This window comes from Oncorhynchus kisutch, unplaced genomic scaffold (genome assembly GCF_002021735.2).
Source record: "Oncorhynchus kisutch isolate 150728-3 unplaced genomic scaffold, Okis_V2 scaffold3655, whole genome shotgun sequence".
Taxonomy (NCBI): domain Eukaryota; kingdom Metazoa; phylum Chordata; class Actinopteri; order Salmoniformes; family Salmonidae; genus Oncorhynchus; species Oncorhynchus kisutch.
In genome coordinates, this window is record NW_022265600.1 from 376,916 (window position 1) to 400,066 (window position 23,151).

At 44.3% G+C, this 23,151-nt stretch overlaps 1 pseudogene; it reads right to left on the minus strand.

Annotated features, from left to right (window-relative positions):
* Positions 1 to 3,401: 3,401 nt before the first annotated feature.
* Positions 3,402 to 10,053, minus strand: LOC116371773 (scavenger receptor cysteine-rich type 1 protein M130-like; annotated as a pseudogene).
* Positions 10,054 to 23,151: the final 13,098 nt, after the last annotated feature.

The window sequence follows — 23,151 nt, forward strand, 5'->3', positions numbered from 1 at the left end:
ATACTATACAACACACATCCCCAACTCAGATTACTATACTATACACCACACAATCCCCAACTCAGATTACTATACTATACAACACACATCCCCAACTCAGATTACTATACTATACAACACACATCCCCAACTCACATTACTATACAACACACATCCCCAACTCAGATTACTATACTATACAACACACATCCCCAACTCAGATTACTATACAACACACATCCCCAACTCAGATTACTATACTATACAACACACATCCCCAACTCAGATTACTATACAACACACATCCCCAACTCAGATTACTATACTATACAACACACATCCCCAACTCAGATTACTATACTATACACCACACATCCCCAACTCAGATTACTATGCTATACAACACACATCCCCAACTCAGATTACTATACTATACAACACACATCCCCAACTCACATTACTATACTATACAACACACATCCCCAACTCACATTACTATACTATACAACACACATCCCTAACTCAGATTACTATACTATACAACACACATCCCCAACTCAGATTACTATACTATACAACACACATCCCCAACTCAGATTACTATACTATACAACACACATCCCCAACTCAGATTACTATACTATACAACACACATCCCCAACTCAGATTACTATACTATACAACACACATCCCCAACTCAGATTACTATACAACACACATCCCCAACTCAGATTACTATACTATACAACACACATCCCCAACTCAGATTACTATACTATACAACACACATCTCCAACTCAGATTACTATACTATACAACACACATCCCCAACTCAGATTACTATACTATACAACACACATCCCCAACTCAGATTACTATACTATACAACACACATCCCCAACTCAGATTACTACACTATACAACACACATCCCCAACTCAGATTACTATACTATACAACACACATCCCCAACTCAGATTACTATACAATACAACACACATCCCCAACTCAGATTACTATACTATACAACACACATCCCCAACTCAGATTACTATACAACACACATCCCCAACTCAGATTACTATACTATACAACACACATATGTTATATTATAACAACTTAAATTACTTAGGATAAAAGCAGACAATATTGCTACTCCAATTTGACACATTTTCAATTTAAGCCTACTAGAAAGCATGTGCCCTCAGTCCTGGAGGGAAGCTTCAGTCATTCTGCTACCCAAGAATAGTAAATAGTAAAAATTGTGTTTGACCAGATACAATGCTATTTCACAGTAAACTAAATGAAAACAGCATTTCAGCATGCTTATAGGGAAGGACACTCAACAAGCACAGCACTAACACAAATGACTGATGATTGGCTGAGAGAAATTGATGATAAAAATGATTGTGGGTGCTATCTTGTTAGACTTCAGTGTAGCTTTTGACATTATCGATCATACTGTGCTGCTGGAAAAACGTATGTATTATGGCTCTACACCCCCTGTTATAATGTGGATAAAGAGTTACTTGTCTAACAGAAGAGAGAGGGTGTTCTTTAATGGACGCCTCTCAAATATAATCCAGTTAGAAACAGGAATTCCCCAGAGTAGCTGTTTAGGCCCCTTGCTTTTTTACATTTTTACTAACGACATGCCACTGACTTTGAGTAAAGCCAGAGTGTCTATGTATGCGGATGACTCAACACTATACACGTCATCTACTACAGCAACACTATCAACAAGCAGGTCCTACAGGCCCTGGTTTTGTCGCACCTTGACTACTGTTCAGTCGTGTGGTCAGGTGTCACAAAGGACTCAGGAAAATTGCAATTGGCTAAGAACAGAGCAGCACGGCTGGCCCTTGGATGTACACAGCTAAATCATATATGTTGTAGTCTGTCCAAATGGATAATCACACAGACTGATCTCAGTTAATTCATACTGTATGTTGTAGTCTGTCCAAGAGGGGAATCACACAGACTGATCTCGGTTAATTCATACTGTATGTTGTAGTCTGTCCAAGAGGGGAATCACACAGACTGATCTCAGTTAATTCATACTGTATGTTGTAGTCTGTCCAAGAGGGGAATCACACAGACTGATCTCAGTTAATTCATACTGTATGTTGTAGTCTGTCCAAGAGGGGAATCACACAGACTGATCTCAGTTAATTCATACTGTATGTTGTAGTCTGTCCAAGAGGGGAATCACACAGACTGATCTCAGTTAATTCATACTGTATGTTGTAGTCTGTCCAAGAGGGGAATCACACAGACTGATCTCAGTTAATTCATACTGTATGTTGTAGTCTGTCTAATAATTAAATCACACAGACTGATCTCAGTTAATTCATACTGTATGTTGTAGTCTGTCTAATAATTAAATCACACAAGACTGACAGCCTGTAATTTTATTAAAAGCATTCAGTTGATTACATGGCAGTTTAGAGACCAACATCATAACAATAATCTACTTCATAATCAATATCATAACATTTATAATCAATAACATCATTATCTCTATACTACTAACAACATAACACTAATCTACATCATAATCAATATCATAACATTTATAATCAATAACATCATGAGGTAAACAACAACAAACCCCTTTATTAAAAGATGTTTCAAAATACAAAGAATGAACAGATGATTATAATAATACCTGGACTAATAATGGAAACACTTCGAGATAAAGAATCTAAGAGACACTAAATAAGATAAAGGATCTAAGAGACACTAAATAAGATAAAGAATCTAAGAGACACTAAATAAGATAAAGAATCTAAGAGACACTAAATAAGATAAAGAATCTAAGAGACTAAATAAGACAAAGAATCTAAGAGACACTAAATAAGATAAAGAATCTAAGAGACACTAAATAAGATAAAGAATCTTAGAGACACTAAATAAGACAAAGAATCTAAGAGACACTAAATAAGATAAAGAATCTAAGAGACACTAAATAAGATAAAGAATCTTAGAGACACTAAATAAGACAAAGAATCTAAGAGACACTAAATAAGACAAAGAATCTAAGAGACACTAAATAAGATAAAGAATCTAAGAGACACTAAATAAGATAAAGAATCTAAGAGACACTAAATAAGATAAAGAATCTTAGAGACACTAAATAAGATAAAGAATCTAAGAGACACTAAATAAGATAAAGAATATAAGAGACACTAAATAAGATAAAGAATCTAAGAGACACTAAATAAGATAAAGAATCTAAGAGACACTAAATAAGATAAAGGATCTAAGACACTAAATAAGATAAAGAATCTATGAGACACTAAATAAGATAAAGAATCTATGAGACACTAAATAAGATAAAGAATCTAAGAGACACTAAATAAGATAAAGATTATAAGAGACACTAAATAAGATAAAGAATCTATGAGACACTAAATAAGATAAAGAATCTAAGAGACACTAAATAAGATAAAGAATATAAGAGACACTAAATAAGATGAAGAATCTAAGAGACACTAAATAAGATAAAGACAAAATCAATACATTCTGGAACAAAAAACAGACGTAATGTAATTGAGCTTCTCTCTTAAAATAATTAAATCCCCATGTTACCCAAAACCCCATGTTACCCAAAACCCCATGTTACCGAAAACACCATGTTACCAAAACCCATGTTACCCAAATCCCCATGTTACCCAAATCCCCATGTTACCCAAAACCCCATGTTACCCAAAACCCCATGTTACCCAAACCCCCATGTTACCCAAATCCATGTTTCTCTGGTGGTAAAAACCAAACTACATTTATTTTATCAATCAATTTCAGTCACTCCTTTTAGATTTCTTCCAAGGTTCTAGAAAGATAAACTAATTCTGAACTTGTTATTAAAATTAGAACCACTTCAGGTTTGTCACCACATTTTAAACACCAGTCCACTGCTGACAATCGATTTAAAACACACAACTGATCTAAGATCAGCATGTAGGGTCAGCTTCATTCTACTCCTACTCCGTCCCCTGGGCTGCTCTCTCCTCTCCCGGTCCAGCTTCAGCTCTGGAGCTCAGAGAGACCATCTCCATGGCATTGACATAAAGATCCATGCTGCTCACCCTGTTCACTCTCTTCTGCCTCCTGGTGGGCTAGGGAGACACAGCACCAACAGTCAGACATTTACTCTCTAGTATCTCCATTCTCTCTCCCTCCCTCTCCCCCTCACCCTCTCCCTCTAGTTTAAATGACTTGTAACGTCTGAGTAAATGTCTTTACCTTGTAGTACAGGTAGGAGGTGGTGATGGATGTCAGTAGGATCAGCAGCACTACAACGTGTCTGATGATGAAGGCTGGCAGAGGAGAGGCTGCAATCAGAAATACATTTGATGAGGGGACTGATCATCACCAGATAGATCTGTGGGAAATCTGTCAATGACAAAGTCATAAGTCTGGTTCATGTTCAGTTACCTGTGATGGTGAGGGAGAGGAGCTCACTCTCAGAGGAGAAGTTATGAGAGAAAACATAATTGTCATAAACACAGCTGTAGTTCCCTTGGTGGGAGTCATCTGCAGCAGGGAAGAGGAAGGCAGCAGAGTGATTGACAGCTGGCTGGGTCTGGGTTCTGTTGGAGCCGGTGAACGTGAGGAGGAAGGAGCCTCCTGGGTACTGTGGCTGAGTGGAGCAGGTGATGGTGAAGTTGTAGCCCCTGAACATCTCAGGCCCCTGGTGGCTCCTGGAGACCCCTCCCATTGGGTCAGTCAGGAAGATATCAGGCTGGACCAGGAGATCTGTAACAATAAAAGAGAACAAGATAAACCTCTTCAACTAGTTTCCTATAGATATGACAATAACATCAGCATGTAACAGTGCCAGCCACCCTCCCTCACAGGGCAACATGAGTAGTGGGCCTACAGTCACTGAGACAACATATGTTGATATCAGGCTGAAGTAGGACATGTTGTTGTTACCTGAGCAGATCACTGTGAGTCCAGGAAGGAGATCATACGTTCTTCTACACTCCCTCAGTGCAGATTCATCCCCATCACAGTAAACTGCAAACCCTCTAGTGGTGTTTCCAGGTAGTACTGAAACAGTGGAGCCACAACCCACCCCCTCTCCTCTTCTCTCCCCCTCTCTCTTCATCTTCTCCCCCCTTTCCTCTTCTCCCCCTTCTCCCCCCTCTCCTCTTCTCCCCCTTCTCCCCCCTCTCTCTTCATCTTCTCCCCCCTCTCCTCTTTTTCCCCCTCTACTCTTTTCCCCCTCTTAACCCCCTCTCTTCTACTCTTCTCCTCTCTTCCCCCCTCTTCTCTCCTCCTCTCTTCTCCTCTTCTCCCCAATTCTACCCCTCCCTCTCCTCTTCTCCCACTCTCTTCTCTTCTCCCCCTCTCCTCTTCTCTTCTCAACCTCTCTTCTCCTCTTCCCCCCTCCCCCCTCTCCTCTTCTTCCCCTCCCCTCCCACCTCTGATCTTCTCCTCCTCTCCCTCTCTTCTCCTTTTCACCCCTCTCCTCCTCTCCCCCTTTCCTCTTCTCCTCTCCTCTCTCCTTTTCTCCTCCTCTCCTCTCTCCTCCCCACTCGCCTTATCCCCCCCTCTCTTCTCCTCCCCCTCTCCTCCCCTCTCCTCTTCTCCCCTCTCCTCTTCTTCCCCTCGTTTCCTCTCCTTTCTTCGTCTCCCAGTCTCTATTCTCCTCTTCACCCCCCTTTTCTTCTCTCCTCTTCTCCCCCTCTCCTCTTCTGTCCCTCTATTCTCCTCTACTCATTTACCAGTCTCTCTTCTCCTACCCCTCCCCTATTCTCCCCCTCTCCTCTCCTCCCCCCCTCTCTTCATCTTCCCCTCCCTCTTCTCCTCTTCTTCCCCTGTCCTCTTCTCCCCCCTCTACTCTTCCCCCCTCTACTCTTCTTCCCCTGCCCTCCCCCTGTCCTATTCTCCCCCTCTCTTCTCCCCCCTCTACTCTTCCCCCCCTCTACGATATATTTCCAAAATGTCCATTTATTTGGCGCGTTTGATCCAGAAAAAAACAGCTTCCAATTTGCGCAACATCACTACAAAATATCTCAAAAGTTACCTGTAAACTTTGCCAAAATATTTCAAACTACTTTTGTAATACAACTTTAGGTATTTTAAACGTTAATAATCGATCAAATTGTAGACGGGACAATCTGTGTTCAATACAGGAAGACAATAAACTCACACAACTTTTCGAGTCATGCGCCTTCTCAAAAAGTACACTTCAAATGACCCAAATTCAAGATGGCCGTACTTCTTCATTACACAAAGGAATAACCTCAACCAATTTCTATAGACTGGTGACATCCAGTGGAAGCGGTAGGAACTGCAAACAAGTTCCTTAGAAATCGAGTGTCCCAATGAAAAGTCATTGAATAGACAGTGGCCTCAAAAAAAAAGGAATTCTGAATGCTTTGTCCTCTGGGTTTTTCCTGCTACATAAGTTCTGTTATACTCAAAGATATGATTCAAACAGTTTTAGAAACTTCAGAGTGTTTTCTATCCAAATCTACTAATAATATGCATATCGTATATTCTGGGGATGAGCAGCAGGGAGTTGAATTTGGGCACGCTATTTATCCAAAGTGAAAATGCTGCCCCCTAATCGGAAGAACTGAGATCTTCAGTAAGAACATTTTACTGACAGTGTTTGTCTATGGAGATTGCATGGCTGTGTGCTCGATTTTATACACCTGTCAGCAAAAGGTGTGGCTGAAATAGCCAAATAAAATAATGTCCACATACATTTGGCCATATAGTGTATCTTGTTATTACCTGAGCAGATCACTGTTAGTCCAGGAAGGTGATCATAGCTTCTGGAACACTCTCTCAGTGCACGCTCAGACCCAGAACAGTGAACTCTGAACCCTTTAGTGGTGTATCCAGATAGTACTGAAACAGTGGAGCCACAACCCAGCTGTCTACACACGACTGCAGCTACAGCCTTCACGTCAGAGAAAGATCCCACAATCCTCCACTCTCCCTGGTCGTACCACTCCACTCCACCAGCACAGCGACTGCCTCCTCCCACCAGCCTCACATCATCAGGCTCTGAGAAAAGAAGAGAGAGAGACAGTAATCTTACTATTTTCTCACTAAAACACACCTACAGTGGGGCAAAAAAGTATTTAGTCAGCCACCAATTGTGCAAGTTCTCCCACTTAAAAATACGAGAGAGGCCTGTAATTTTCATCATAGATACACTTAAACTATTACAGACAAAATGAGGAAAAAAAATCCAGAACATCACATAATCACAGGATTTTAAATGTATTTATTTGCAAAATATGGTGGAAAATAAGTATTTGGTAAATAACAAAAGTTTATCTCAATACTTTGTTATATACCCTTTGTTGGCAATGACAGAGGTCAAACATTTTCTGTAAGTCTTCACAAGGTTTTCACACACTGTTGCTGGTATTTTGGCCCATTCCTCCATGCAGATCTCTTCTAGAGCAGTGATGTTTTGGGGCTGTTGCTGGGCAACGGGGACTTTCAACACCCTCCAAAGATTTTCTATGGGGTTGAGATCTGGAGACTGGCTAGGCCACTCCAGGACCTTGAAATGCTTCTTACGAAGCCACTCCTTCGTTGCCCGGGCGGTGTGTTTGGGATCATTGTCATGCTGAAAGACCCAGCCACGTTTCATCTTCAATGCCCTTGCTGATGGAAGGAGCTTTTCACTCAAAATCTCACGATACATGGCCCATTCATTCTTTCCTTTACATGGATCAGTCGTCCTGGTCCCTTTGCAGAAAAACAGCCCCAAAGCATGATGTTTCTACCCCCATGCTTCACAGTAGGTATGGTGTTCTTTGGATGCAACTCAGCATTCTTTGTCCTCCAAACACGACGAGTTGAGTTTTTACAAATATTTTGGTTTCATCTGACCATATGACATTCTCCCAATCTTGTTCTGGATCATCCAAATGCTCTCTAGCAAACTTCAGACGGGCCTGGACATGTACTGGCTTAAGCAGGGGGACACATCTGGCACTGCAGGATTTGAGTCCCTGGCGGCGTAGTGTGTTACTGATGGTAGGCTTTGTTCATTTGGTCCCAGCTCTCTGCAGGTCATTCACTAGGTCCCCACATGTGGTTCTGGGATTTTTGCTCACCGTTCTTGTGATCATTTTGACCCCACGGGGTGAGATTTTGCATGGAGCCCCAGATTGAGGGACATTATCAGGGGTCTTGTATGTCTTCCATTTCCTAATAATTGCTCCCACAGTTGATTTCTTCAAACCAATCTGCTTACCTATTGCAGATTCAGTCTTCCCAGCCTGGTGCAGGTCTACAATTTTGTTTCTGGTGTCCTTTGACAGCTCTTTGGTCTTGGCCATAGCGGAGTTTGGAGTGTGACTATTTGAGGTTGTAGACAGGTGTCTTTTATACTGATAACAAGTTCAAACAGGTGCCATTAATACAGGTAACGAGTGGAGGACAGGGGAGCCTCTTAAAGAAGAAGTTACAGGTCTGTGAGAGCCAGAAATCTTGCTTGATTGTAGGTGACCAAATACTTATTTTCCACCATAATTTGCAAATAAATTCAATAAAAATCCTACAATGTGTTTTTCTGGAGAAAAAAAAAATCTAATTTTGTCTGTAATAGTTGAAGTGTACCTATGATGAAAATTAGAGGCCTCTCTCATCTTTTAAGTGGGAGAACTTGCACAATTGGTGGCTGACTAAGTACTTTTTTGCCCCACTGTATATTGTCTCTCATATTCTTCACTCCAGGTGAGAAACAATGTTGACTGACTGACAAACTGTTTCTTACCTGAGCAGGTGAGTCCAACAGCATTACCAGGTAGGCAGGTGTTGTTCTCTCTGTCTGAGGTGTCACAGTCCAGGAGAAGGGACTCTTTGCCTTTACACTGGAACTCTTTATCCCAGGTCTGACCCTCACCTTCTCCATAGAGCCCCCCCTGTAGAGCTGCAGGAGCCCCACAGCCAAGCTCCCCACAGACTACCTCTGCATCCTGCCGGTCAAAGTCAGCGTCACACACTGAGGCCCAGGACTGATTGGACTTCACCTCCACTCTCCCAGAGCAGAGACCAGCTCCATCAACAAGACGCACAGACTCTGGAGAAAAAGAGTTGGTTGAACATTCAATCAGTTTTGTTGATGACACTGTCAAGGACTAAACACAAATATGTTGGATAAAAGATAGTAGTTTGCTATGTTTGATACTGTAAGAGGTAGAAATGGGTTCTTAGTCACTCAGGATAGGGTTGGGAATAATGCAGGCAGGAGACAGGAATAAGTTCACTTCACTTTATAGAAAATAAACAGCTGGACATCCATCAGGCAGCTTCACTTCAGTAACATCTGATCTACAATGATCTGCCCATGAACATCTCCCATAAACCAATATGACAAACACAAATATAATGTTTAAATACATCTGACATCTCTCCCTCTATTTAAATGAAATAAAAACACATAAAACATGATACATGGTAATATTGTATAATGTATAAATAAATCTCTCAATATGACCAGTCTCTTACCTGAACAGGTCACATGATGATAATATACACCATTACAGAAACCAGGTCCTCTTCTGATGTCACACTGCCTAATAGAAGACTCATTTCCCCTGCAACTATATAGTCTGACTCCTCTTCTTCCATCTTCAATCAGAGGTCCTCTAGATTCAGCTACAACATTCCCACAGTCCATCTCTCTACACATAATCGTAGTCTCTTTTATCATGCTCCACCAGGTAGTACATAGACCCAACCACTCTCCTCTGTAGAAGACTTCCACTGTCCCAGAACAGGAAGTGGTCCCATCCACCAGTCTGACTGAGAGTTCAGCTGTAAACAGCAGAGAGGAAAACACAGTGGTGAGGACAGATGATGACAGTGATTCTGTTATTCTAACAGCAGTGATGCTTTGTGGTTGACAAGTATTAGTAGTTCCATAAAACACTACTTGTTATTGGGGTTTAGAATGGTTTGTATGGACACATGAATTTCTCCATGTGGGATAATAAAGTTGACTAATATTGAACTGCTATAATCACTGTAGATTTATACTCTACCTACCTGGTGGACTGACACTTTGAGTCTGGAGATCTGAGGAGAAAGAGAGAGACAGAGGAGAAAGAGAGAGACAGAGGAGAGAGAGACAGAGGAGAAAGAGAGAGACAGAGGAGAAAGAGACAGAGAGACAGAGAGAAACAAAGGAGAAAGGGAGGAGTCAGAGGAAGAGAGAGACAGAGGTTAAATGAACATCAACATGACCTTTCATGATGTGATGGGGAAGACAGGCTTATCGTTGGTATGGTGCAACAACACCCATGTGTACATACACTATATATACAAAGGTATGTGGACACCCCTTCAAATTAGTGGACTCTATTTCAGCCACACCCCTTCCTGACAGATGTATAAAATCAAGCACTCAGCCATGCAATCTCCATAGACAAACATTGTCAGTAGAATTGAGTTAATAAACTCCCCCTCTCCTCCCCTCTCCTCCCACCTCTACTCTTCTCCCCCTCTCTTCTCCTCTTCTCCCCTCTCCTCTCCTCTTCGCCCCTCTCCTCTACTCTTCTCCTCTTCTCCCCTCTCCTCCCACCTCTACTCTTCTTCTCTCTTCCCCTCTCCACTCCTCGCCCCTCTCCTCCTCTCTCCTCCGCTTCAACCCCTCTCTCCTCCTCTTCTCCCCTCTCCTCCCTTCTCTACTCCTCTTCAACCCCTCTCTTCTCTTCTCCCCCTTCTCCCCCTCTCTTCTCCCCTTCTCCCCCTCTTCTCCCCTCTCCTCTTCATCTTATCCCCCCCTTTCCTCTTCTCCCCCTTCTCCCCTTCTCTCTTCATCTTCTCCCCCCTCTCCTCTTCTCCCCCCTCTCTCTTCATCTTCTCCCCCCTTTCCTCTTCTCCCCCTTCTCCCCCCTCTCCTCTTCTCCCCCCTCTCTCTTCATCTTCTCCCCCTCTCCTCTTTTTCCCCCTCTACTCTTTTCCCCCTCTTAACCCCCTCTCTTCTACTCTTCTCCTCTCTTCCCCCCTCTTCTCTCCTCCTCTCTTCTCCTCTTCTCCCCAATTCTACCCCTCCCTCTCCTCTTCTCCCACTCTCTTCTCTTCTCCCCCTCTCCTCTTCTCTTCTCAACCTCTCTTCTCCTCTTCCCCCCTCCCCCCTCTCCTCTTCTTCCCCTCCCCTCCCACCTCTGATCTTCTCCTCCTCTCCCCTCTCTTCTCCTTTTCACCCCTCTCCTCCTCTCCCCCTTTCCTCTTCTCCTCTCCTCTCTCCTTTTCTCCTCCTCTCCTCTCTCCTCCCCACTCGCCTTATCCCCCCCTCTCTTCTCCTCCCCCTCTCCTCCCCTCTCCTCTTCTCCCCTCTCCTCTTCTTCCCCTCGTTTCCTCTCCTTTCTTCGTCTCCCAGTCTCTATTCTCCTCTTCACCCCCCTTTTCTCCTCTCCTCTTCTCCCCCTCTCCTCTTCTGTCCCTCTATTCTCCTCTACTCATTTACCAGTCTCTCTTCTCCTACCCCTCCCCTATTCTCCCCCTCTCCTCTCCTCCCCCCCTCTCTTCATCTTCCCCTCCCTCTTCTCCTCTTCTTCCCCTGTCCTCTTCTCCCCCCTCTACTCTTCCCCCCTCTACTCTTCTTCCCCTGCCCTCCCCCTGTCCTATTCTCCCCCTCTCTTCTCCCCCCTCTACTCTTCCCCCCCTCTACTCTTCTCCCCCTCTACTCTTCTCCCCCTCTACTCTTCTCCCCCTTTCCTCTTCTCTCCCCTTCTCTCTTCTCCTCTCTCTTCTCCTCTTCTCCCAATCTCTCTTCTCCCCCTCTCTTCTCCTCTCCTCTTCTCCCCCTTCTCCTCTCCTCCCCCTCTCCTCTTCTTCCCCTCCCCTCCCATCCTTCCCCTCCTCTCTCTCCACTTCTCCTCTTATCCCCCTCTCTTGTCCTCTTCTCCCCCTCTCTTCCCCCTCATCTCCCCCTCTCTTCCCCCTCATCTCCCCCTCTCCTCTTCTCCCCCCTCTTATCCCCCTCTGCCCTTCTCCCCCTCTCCTCTCTTCTCCTCTACTCCCCCTCGCTTCTCCTCTCCTCTACTCCCCCTCGCTTCTCCTCTCCTCCCCTTCTCCTCTCCTCTACTCCCCCTCGCTTCTCCTTCTCCTCTCCTTTCCTCTCTTCTCCTCTTCTCCCCCTCTCTTCTCCTCCCCTCCCCTCTCCTCTCCATTTCATTCTGTACTCCAACATCTGCCTGGTATTCAAGATAACACACAACATTGCAGCACCAAATTTGTTTTCTTCAACCTCAGACTTAAATATCAGTGTTCCAAGAACCTCCACCAGGGGAACTGTAGCCTCCTCAAACGGTCCACCACCTTCTCCCAAACTGCCTTCTCACACAAACCAATAAAGACATGGAATGGTCTCACCTCAACATGGATCTAGTCCAATCAGACATGTCTCACCTCAACATGGATCTAGTCCAATCAGACGTGTCTCACCTCAACATGGATCTAGTCCAATCAGACGTGTCTCACCTCAACATGGATCTAGTCCAATCAGATGTGTTCACACTGATATTGATCTAATAGGCAACAGTGATTTTATTAATGACACAGAATAAACACTAAAAAACACATTACATTTAAATAGCTGTAATAACTTAGCTCTGTACACTATTCTGATTAGATGCTATTTAATGCTGTGTTTGGACACAGGTTTCTATAGGAACACTAAGACACCTGGACCACATATTGAGATGTGCCTTTAGTTAAGTAAATCAGTTGTTACATAAGGTGACAGTTGTAGGTGTCACGACTTCCGCCGAAGTCGGTCCCTGTCCTTGTTCTGGCGGTGAAGAAGGATGGCGGTCTGCGCCCGTGCCTTGACTATCGAGGTATCAACCAAATCACTGTGAGGTACAGCTACCTGCTGCCTCTCATATCCAGTGCGATAGAGGCAATGCACAGGGCTTCTTCACAAAATTGGATCTCAGGAGCGCTTACAACCTGGTGAGTATCCGGGAGGGGGACGAGTGGAAGACGTCATTTAGTACCACCTCAGGTTTATCCAGGGTTTTGGTCAGGTAGCCAACTACTACCGGAGGTTTATCCAGGGCTTTGGTCAGGTAGCCAACTACTACCGGAGGTTTATCCAGGGCTTTAATCAGGTAGCCAACTACTACCGGAGGTTTATCCAGGGTTTTGTTCAGGTACCGACTCCCATTACCTCACTGCTGAAGGGGGGACCGGTGTGACTGCAGTGGACGGCTGAGGCGGACAGGGCTTTTGGTCACCTGAGGGCTCTATTTACCTCGGCTCCCCTGCTGGCTCATCCGGATCTGGGATAGGAGCCGTGCTCCCTCAGCGCTCGGGTACGCCACTAAAGCTCTGCCCCTGTACTTTCTTTTCGAAGAAGCTCAGCCCGGCGGAGCGAAACTATGATGTGGGGAACGGGAGCTGTTGGCTGTTGTCAAGGCTCTGAAGGTGTGGAGACATTGGCTTGAGAGGGCTAAACACCCTTTTCTCATCTGGACTGACCACCGCAATCTGGAGTACATCCGGGCAGCGAGGAGACGGAGCGGTCCATAGATCACTGATCATAGATCAGAGGAGCGGTCCATAGATCACACTCCCGAACTTCCGGCCTCTTGCCTGGTGGCACCGGTAGTGTGGGAGCTGGACGCGGCCATCGAGCGGGCGTTACGTACAGAGCCCACTCCCCTCAACCTGCCCAGAGGGATGTTACAGTCCTTAGCAATTCCACAACGACCGTGGTCTCACCTGTCGGTGGACTTCCTCAAGGATCTTCCTCCCTCACGGTCCTGGTCGTTGTGGATCAGTTCTCTAAGTCCTGCCGTCGCCTTCCTTTTCCCAGTCTCCCTACGGCCCTACAGACTGAGGAGGCCCTGTTTACACACGTCTTCCGGCACTATGGGGTGCCAGAGGTTATAGTGTCTGATCGAGGTCCCCAGTTCACGTCAAGGGTCTGGAGGGCGTTTATGGAACGTCTGGGGGTCTCGGTCAGCCTTACCTCTGGTTTTCACCTCCGCCACCGCAGTGAGGCCCCGGTTTGGCTCCGAAAGCTGGGACTGCGGTTCAAAGTCCTGAGGAGACTGAACCTGCCCCTCCGCCTGCCCTGAGGGAAGCTGGGCCCGCGGATTGTGGGGCCATTCAAAGTCCTGAGGAGACTGAACGAGGTTTGCTACAGGTTACAGCTTCCCCCCGATTACCGTATTAACCCCTCGTTCCATGTGTCTCTCCTCAGGCTGGTGGTGGCTGGTCCACTCCAGGAGTCTGAGGTGCAGGTGGTTCCTCCACCCCCTCTGGACATCGAGGGGGGCCCGGCGTATGCTGTTTGAGCCATAATGGACTCGAGGCATCGGGCGAAAGGCCTTCAGTACCTCATGGAGTGGGAGGGGTACGGTCCGGAGGAGAGATGCTGGGTGTCGGTGGAGGACGTTTTGGACCCTTTGTTGCTGTGGGAGTTCCACCGTCTCCATCCGGATCGCCCTGCGCGTCAAGGGGGGGGTACTGTTACAACTTCCACAGAAGTCGGTCCCATTCCTTGTTCGGGCAGCGACGTCACCGGCCTTCTAGCCATCGCCACCGGCCTTCTAGCCATCGCCAATCCACTTTTCATTTTCCATTTGTTTTGTCTTTCGTTTACATGCCTGGTTCCAATTCCAAATGACATGTTCATTATTTAACCCTCTGTTTTCCCCATGGTTTTTGTGCGGGATTGTTTTATGTATGTTTGGTCTGTTACTGTGGGCTCGGTATTTACGACACGTTATTGGAATATTTGAGTAAGTTACATGTGTTACTCATCTCTACTGTCCTGACTCCTCTGCACCAGCTACACCCAGACCATTACAGTAGGACTGTTAACAAAGTAGCTGAATTGTCAAAGACTGAGGTCACCCAAAGACAAGTAATCCAGAACTTTCTCTGGTAAAGAATTACAAATCTACCACTTTCATATAAACACCTCGATACACAGCAGAACATCTACACTGAATCCATCCACCAAACATCCTGATTTGTTTTAATGAACACTTTTTACGACACTAAATTAACCTTCAACTACAGTATATATGAAGGGATTATTGTCATTGTTACATTATATAGGCTACAGTAAGTTATATTCTTCCATTTTAAATAACAGGTTCTCCCTCCATCTACAATCATCAGGTCTGCTTGCAGATGAACAGAATGTCTTGGAAAGCCAGACCTTTAGACCTCATAGTTCTGTCCAATACATTGTGGATTTTTTTCATATTTATACTTTCATTACAAGTTGGGATTTAAATTGATGGACACGCCATGATGTCTCAGTGAAAAATGTATAAAGTAGTATCTACCATTTCCATTACTATTTATCTAGCATACACACTCACACTCTTTTAAACATTATTATTTGGGAAAGTTATCAGGGGTAGTAACTAGCATCTTTCACACACACCTCATTGGCTAGGTTAGCTAGCTAGCTAACTAGCCACATTTAACTAGTAGTAACTAGCATAACCTATTTGAAAATGTATTTCACACACACCTCATTGGCTAGGTTAGCAAGCTAGCTAACTAGCCACATTTAACTAGTAGTAACTAGCATAACCTATTTGAAAATGTATTTCACACACACCTCATTGGCTAGGTTAGCAAGCTAGCTAACTAGCCACATTTAACTAGTAGTAACTAGCATAACCTATTTGAAAATGTATTTCACACACACCTCATTGGCTAGGTTAGCAAGCTAGCTAACTAGCCACATTTAACTAGTAGTAACTAGCATAACCTATTTGAAAATGTATTTCACACACACCTCATTGGCTAGGATAGCAAGCTAGCTAACTAGCCACATTTAGCACAAGCTCACGACTAAACTGACCTGGCAATCCTACTATCATGGACACTTGTCTCCAGGCAGCATTGTTTGTGTTTATGTCCCTGTAGCTGTCAGCAGTTGTTTCAAAAAGACACGGTTTTGAGGAAACTGAGAAAATGATTCTCTCCTTCATGTGTCCAACCGCATGCGACCACCTGCAAAAGGTACCTGCATCAGTATAGTTGCCTAGCTGTGTAAAAGGTACCTGCATCAGTATAGTTGCCTAGCTGTGTAAAAGGGACCTGCATCAGTATAGTTGCCTAGCTGTGTAAAAAGGTACCTGCATCAGTATAGTTGCCTAGCTGTGTAAAAGGTACCTGCATCAGTACAGTTGCCTAGCTGTGTAAAAGGTACCTGCATCAGTATAGTTGCCTAGCTGTGTAAAAGGTACCTGCATCAGTATAGTTGCCTAGCTGTGTAAAGGGTACCTGCATCAGTATAGTTGCCTAGCTGTGTAAAAGGTACCTGCATCAGTATAGTTGCCTAGCTGTGTAAAAGGTACCTGCATCAGTATAGTTGCCTAGCTGTGTAAAAGGTACCTGCATCAGTATAGTTGCCTAGCTGTGTAAAAGTGACCTGCATCAGTATAGTTGCCTAGCTGTGTAAAATGGTACCTGCATCAGTATAGTTGCCTAGCTGTGTAAAAGGTACCTGCATCAGTATAGTTGCCTAGCTGTGTAAAAGGGACCTGCATCAGTATAGTTGCCTAGCTGTGTAAAAGGTACCTGCATCAGTATAGTTGCCTAGCTGTGTAAAAGGTACCTGCATCAGTATAGTTGCCTAGCTGTGTAAAAGGTACCTGCATCAGTATAGTTGCCTAGCTGTGTAAAATGGTACCTGCATCAGTATAGTTGCCTAGCTGTGTAAAAGGTACCTGCATCAGTATAGTTGCCTAGCTGTGTAAAAGGTACCTGCATCAGTATAGTTGCCTAGCTGTGTAAAGGGTACCTGCATCAGTATAGTTGCCTAGCTGTGTAAAAGGTACCTGCATCAGTATAGTTGCCTAGCTGTGTAAAATGGTACCTGCATCAGTATAGTTGCCTAGCTGTGTAAAAGGTACCTGCATCAGTATAGTTGCCTAGCTGTGTAAAAGGGACCTGCATCAGTATAGTTGCCTAGCTGTGTAAAATGGTACCTGCATCAGTATAGTTGCCTAGCTGTGTAAAAGGTACCTGCATCAGTATAGTTGCCTAGCTGTGTAAAAGGGACCTGCATCAGTATAGTTGCCTAGCTGTGTAAAAGGTACCTGCATCAGTATAGTTGCCTAGCTGTGTAAAAGGTACCTGCATCAGTATAGTTGCCTAGCTGTGTAAAAGGTACCTGCATCAGTATAGTTGCCTAGCTGTGTAAAGGGTACCTGCATCAGTATAGTTGCCTAGCTGTGTAAAAGGTACCTGCATCAGTATAGTTGCCTAGCTGTGTAAAAGGTACCTGCATCAGTATAGTTGCCTAGCTGTGTAAAAGGTACCTGCATCAGTATAGTTGCCTAGCTGTGTAAAAGGGACCTGCATCAGTATAGTTGCCTAGCTGTGTAAAATGGTACCTGCATCAGTATAGTTGCCTAGCTGTGTAAAAGGTACCTGCATCAGTATAGTTGCCTAGCTGTGTAAAAGGGACCTGCATCAGTATAGTTGCCTAGCTGTGTAAAAGGTACCTGCATCAGTATAGTTGCCTAGCTGTGTAAAAGGTACCTGCATCAGTATAGTTGCCTAGCTGTGTAAAGGGTACCTGCATCAGTATAGTTGCCTAGCTGTATAAATACAGATACACCTAGGGTATGGCTAAATGGGGTGTGTAGAAATACAGCTAAACCTAGGGTATGGCTAAATGGGGTGTGTAGAAATACAGATAAACCTAGGGTATGGCTAAATGGGGTGTGTAGAAATACAGATAAACCTAGGGTATGGCTAAATGGGGTGTGTAGAAATACAGCTAAACCTAGGGTATGGCTAAATGGGGTGTGTCGAATCCCTCCACCAGTTGAAGCTAATTTACTATAAACTCGAAAGTAGTATTTGGAGAAGAGCAAAAACTAACAGAAATGTCCCCAGACATTAATTATTTAACTGTAAGTTAAAGCTGAAAGTAGTAGCCAGCTAGAAATATTCAGTTTGTGGGCAGTTAAAAAAATTTGGGCTCGGTTGAGTATCATAAAATAATATGGAAATAATTACAGTCACGCAGGTCTTTAGAAATTGTAGGATCAATTGTAAATTGTCACTCATGAAAAACGTTGTTGACCCCCTGCTATAATGTATATGAAGTCACCCTTGTGGAGCGGTTCCTATAGTGGACTATGACAGTGTCATTGTCTCATGTTCTTCCCACCTACATTGTTGCTCTGCATTCAGAGATGTTCCTAATGATGTCTGCACCCAGATCATGTTGTATTTGCCTGTCTGCATTATTCTCCAGGGAAAGGAAACATTCTGTGAACACTGAAGAATTGCATCAACAAGGTGGCTCTGATAATATTGAAACATTGTATAAATGAACGAGGCGGCTCGGAGAAACTGAAACATTTAGTACCAACAAGACAACTCTGATAATAATCACATTGCAACATAGTAGTCAACACGGAGGCAGCACGGGCCAGCTGGTCTGTCTGATATTATTGTGTTGAATACGCAGCATCTGGGTGCTCATTACATACTAAAAACAGCCCTACATCCACACTATAGATAAATAACTTAGCAATATTTAATGATGTTATGCCAACAATATTGATCTGGACAAGCAACACTGATGGAGTGAGAGGTGGAAATGCATTATACCAGAGGTAGGTAGACTACAGGTAGGGATTAGGATGCAGACAGAGCAACACTGATGGAGTGAGAGGTAGAAATGCATTATACCAGAGGTAGGTAGACTACAGGTAGGGATGAGGATGTAGACAGAGGATGATGATGTCGTCCTATTGTTTTATTTAACTAGGCAAGTCAGCTAAGAACAAATTCATATTTACATTGACAGACTAGGAACAGTGGGTTAACTACCTTATTCATGGGCAGAACAACAGATTTCTACCTTGTCAGCTCAGGGATTCTATCTAGCAACCTTTCAGTTACTGGCCCAACACTTTAACCACTAGGCTACCTGCCGCCCCTATAAGCAAAAAGTGTATTTTTGGCTCCCAACAGAAGGCTGTATCAAACCGCTGATACAGTACTGGACCACTAGGGTGAAAAAATGTTCCCGGAAGTTTACAAAAAATTATAAATGACATATTTGTGTTTTGTTTTATTTTTGTGGGGGAGCTGCAGCACCCTCATCATGCCTCCTTCCCTCAGCTATACTCTGTCTCCTCCCCTCTCTCTCTCTCCTCTGCCCTCCCCACCCCCTCCTCTCTCTCTCCTCTGCCCTCCCCACCCCCTCCTTCCCTCAGCTATACTCTGTCTCCTCCCCTCCTCCTTCCTCTATCTCTCATTCTCTCTCTCTTCCTGACATGTAGCATCAGGCCTGTTGAGCTTGACTCAGCTCATAGACCTCTATCATCTACACCCCTCCCTTCTCCTACTCTAACATAACACCAATATAATATATAATACATCATATATACTCTCATTCATTTACATAGAGACAGATACAATCAATCATTGACACACTGAATATACAACAGTCAGATGCAGGACACCATCACAACTTAACTGACATTAGTGCCTGTCCCCAGATGGACAGTTAGACTACAGTAAAGTACATTTACAGGTGATCACATCATTGTCCTGCTTTGAGACACATTTTTACTGTCTGCTTCCAGTTGCATGTTATTTTACTAACCCTGCAAATTATAATATATCTTACAATATCAAATCATATCTCAGTAACTGTCACAAGTGTCTATCAACATAACAGCATCCTACCTGTGCTCCACAACAGGGTCATCAGTACCACTGCAGGTATCATATCTGTCTCTAACTGGAGCTCCACTGAGCTGTACAGTCTACTGTAATGTAGAGAGGACTGAAGAGTGGAACGAGCTGCTCGGCTTTTTGACTCGTCTCTCATTACTTCCTTATTTCAATGGTGTGAAAAACTTGTCTCAGATCAGTGGTTGAACTCAGCTAAATACAGCAAACTGATCTGTTCTGAAAACCCCACAGGAAACTGCTGGCAGAGCAGCAAAGTTTCACATACAGTTGTAGTTGGAAGTTTACATACACTTAGGTTGAAGTCATTAAAACACATTTTTCAACCACTCCACAAATCTCTTGTTAACAAACTACAGTTTTGGCAAGTCGGTAAGTACATCTACTTTGTGCATGACACAGGTAATTCTTCCAACAATTGTTTACGGAGATTATTTCACTTATAATTCACTGTATCACAATTCCAGTGGGTCAGAAGATTACATACACTAAGTTGACTGTGCCTTTAAACAGCTTGGACATTTCCAGAAAATGATGTCATGGCTTTAGAAGCTTCTGATAGGCTAATTGACATAATTTGAGTCAATTGGAGGTGTACCTGTTGATGTATTTCAAGGCCTACCTTCAACCTCAGTCCTTCTTTGCTTGACATAATGGGAAAATGTAGACCTCCACAAGTCTGGTTCATCCTTGGAAGCAATTTCCAAACGCCTGAAGGTACCACGTTCATCTGTACAAACAATAGTACGCAAGTATAAACACCATGGGACCACGCAGCCGTCATACTGCTCAGGAAGGAGACGTGTCTCCTAGAGATAAACGTACTTTGGTGCGAGAAGTGCGAATCAATCCCAGAATAACAGCAAATTACCTTGTGAAGATGCTGGAGGAAACAGGTACAAAAGTATCTATATCCACAGTAAAAATGAGTCCTATATCGACATAACCTGAAAGGCCGCTCAGCAAGGAAGAAGCCACTGCTCCAAAAGGGACAAAGATCATACTTTGTGTGTCCTATAATATCACCTCTAACTTTCTACTGATTGAGTTCACCTCTTATAGAATATTGGCTTAATGTTCCAGCACCTAAATATAAACAGTACCAGCACCCAAAATGAGTACTGATGAGGTCTCATGTTAGAGCAGGAGAATGTGAAGGCTATATACAGGGGGTACTGGTACAGAGTCAATGTGGAGGCTATATACAGGGGTACCGGTACAGAGTCAATGTGGAGGCTATATACAGGGGGTACTGGTACAGAGTCAATGTGGAGGCTTTATACAGGGGGTACTGGTACAGAGTCAATGTGGAGGCTATATACAGGGGTACCGGTACAGAGTCAATGTGGAGGCTTTATACAGGGGTACCGGTACAGAGTCAATGTGGAGGCTATATACAGGGGGTACTGGTACAGAGTCAATGTGGAGGCTATATACAGGGGGTACTGGTACAGAGTCAATGTGGAGGCTATATACAGGGGGTACTGGTACAGAGTCAATGTGGAGGCTATATACAGGGGTACTGGTACAGAGTCAATGTGGAGGCTATATACAGGGGTACTGGTACAGAGTCAATGTGGAGGCTATATACAGGGGGTACTGGTACAGAGTCAATGTGGAGGCTTTATACAGGGGGTACTGGTACAGAGTCAATGTGGAGGCTTTATACAGGGGGTACTGGTACAGAGTCAATGTGGAGGCTATATACAGGGGGTACTGGTACAGAGTCAATGTGGAGGCTATATACAGGGGTACCGGTACAGAGTCAATGTGGAGGCTATATACAGGGGGTACCGGTACAGAGTCAATGTGGAGGCTATATACAGGGGGTACCGGTACAGAGTCAATGTGGAGGCTATATACAGGGGGGTACAGGTACAGAGTCAATGTGGAGGCTTTATACAGGGGTAACAGTACAGAGTCAATGTGGAGGCTATATACAGGGGGTACTGGTACAGAGTCAATGTGGAGGCTATATACAGGGGTACCGGTACAGAGTCAATGTGGAGGCTATATACAGGGGGTACCGGTACAGAGTCAATGTGGAGGCTATATACAGGGGGTACCGGTACAGAGTCAATGTGGAGGCTATATACAGGGGGGTACAGGTACAGAGTCAATGTGGAGGCTTTATACAGGGGTAACAGTACAGAGTCAATGTGGAGGCTATATACAGGGGGTACCGGTACAGAGTCAATGTGGAGGCTATATACAGGGGGTACCGGTACAGAGTCAATGTGGAGGCTATATACAGGGGGGTACAGGTACAGAGTCAATGTGGAGGCTTTATACAGGGGGTACTGGTACAGAGTCAATGTGGAGGCTATATACAGGGGGTACCAGTACAGAGTCAATGTGGAGGCTTTATACAGGGGGTACAGAGTCAATGTGGAGGCTATATACAGGGGTACTGGTACAGAGTCAATGTGGAGGCTATATACAGGGGGTACTGGTACAGAGTCAATGTGGAGGCTATATTCAGGGGGTACTGGTACAGAGTCAATGTGGAGGCTATATACAGGGGGTACTGGTACAGAGTCAATGTGGAGGCTTTATACAGGGGTAACAGTACAGAGTCAATGTGGAGGCTATATACAGGGGGTACCGGTACAGAGTCAATGTGGAGGCTATATACAGGGGGTACCGGTACAGAGTCAATGTGGAGGCTATATACAGGGGTACTGGTACAGAGTCAATGTGGAGGCTATATACAGGGGGTACCAGTACAGAGTCAATGTGGAGGCTTTAAACAGGGGTACCGGTACAGAGTAAATGTGGAGGCTTTATGCAGGGGGTACCGGTACAGAGTCAATGTGGAAGCTTTATACAGGGGGTACTGGTAGTGTAAAAGAGGTCTGGGAAGCCCTTTGATTAGCTGTTCAGGAGTCTTATGCTGTTGAGCTGCCTTTTGGACCTCGACTTGGCGCTCCGGTACCGCTTGGTGAGTGGTAGTGTTGGTTTGTTGCTTACTTAACAAATAAGGAATAATCAAAATGTGAATATATAAAATTCTGATATTTTAATTAGAATACAGCCGTAGATAGAAGTCAACGATCAACATACAACTGATGTCTCTCCTAAGATGTGAACAAAAGAAAGACAGGATCTTCTATAGATGAAACCTCATGGTGTCAAACCCTGCATGTGCAGTTTAAAGACCCGGTTATTCTAAACACAAGGTTTCTGAGAACCTGTCTCAGCGGGATGTAAATCTGCCCTGGTTTCAGAGAAAAACAGGCACTGTCTCTCTGTGTCTCGCTGTCATCCACAGGCCCTTTTCTCTTCTCACAGACACGGGTCTGCGGTTTTGGCAGAGAGCTACACACAGAGAGTCCTCAGTATTCAGCTATACAGTGAGTATAAGTACAATGACTCGTAAGCAAATGAATAACAACATAATCATGGTGGGGGTCTTTAGAAGACCCCCAGAATCAACTTGAACCCTTCAGTAAGCAGAGAGAACAGTCTATGACTAGGGTGGCTGGAGTCT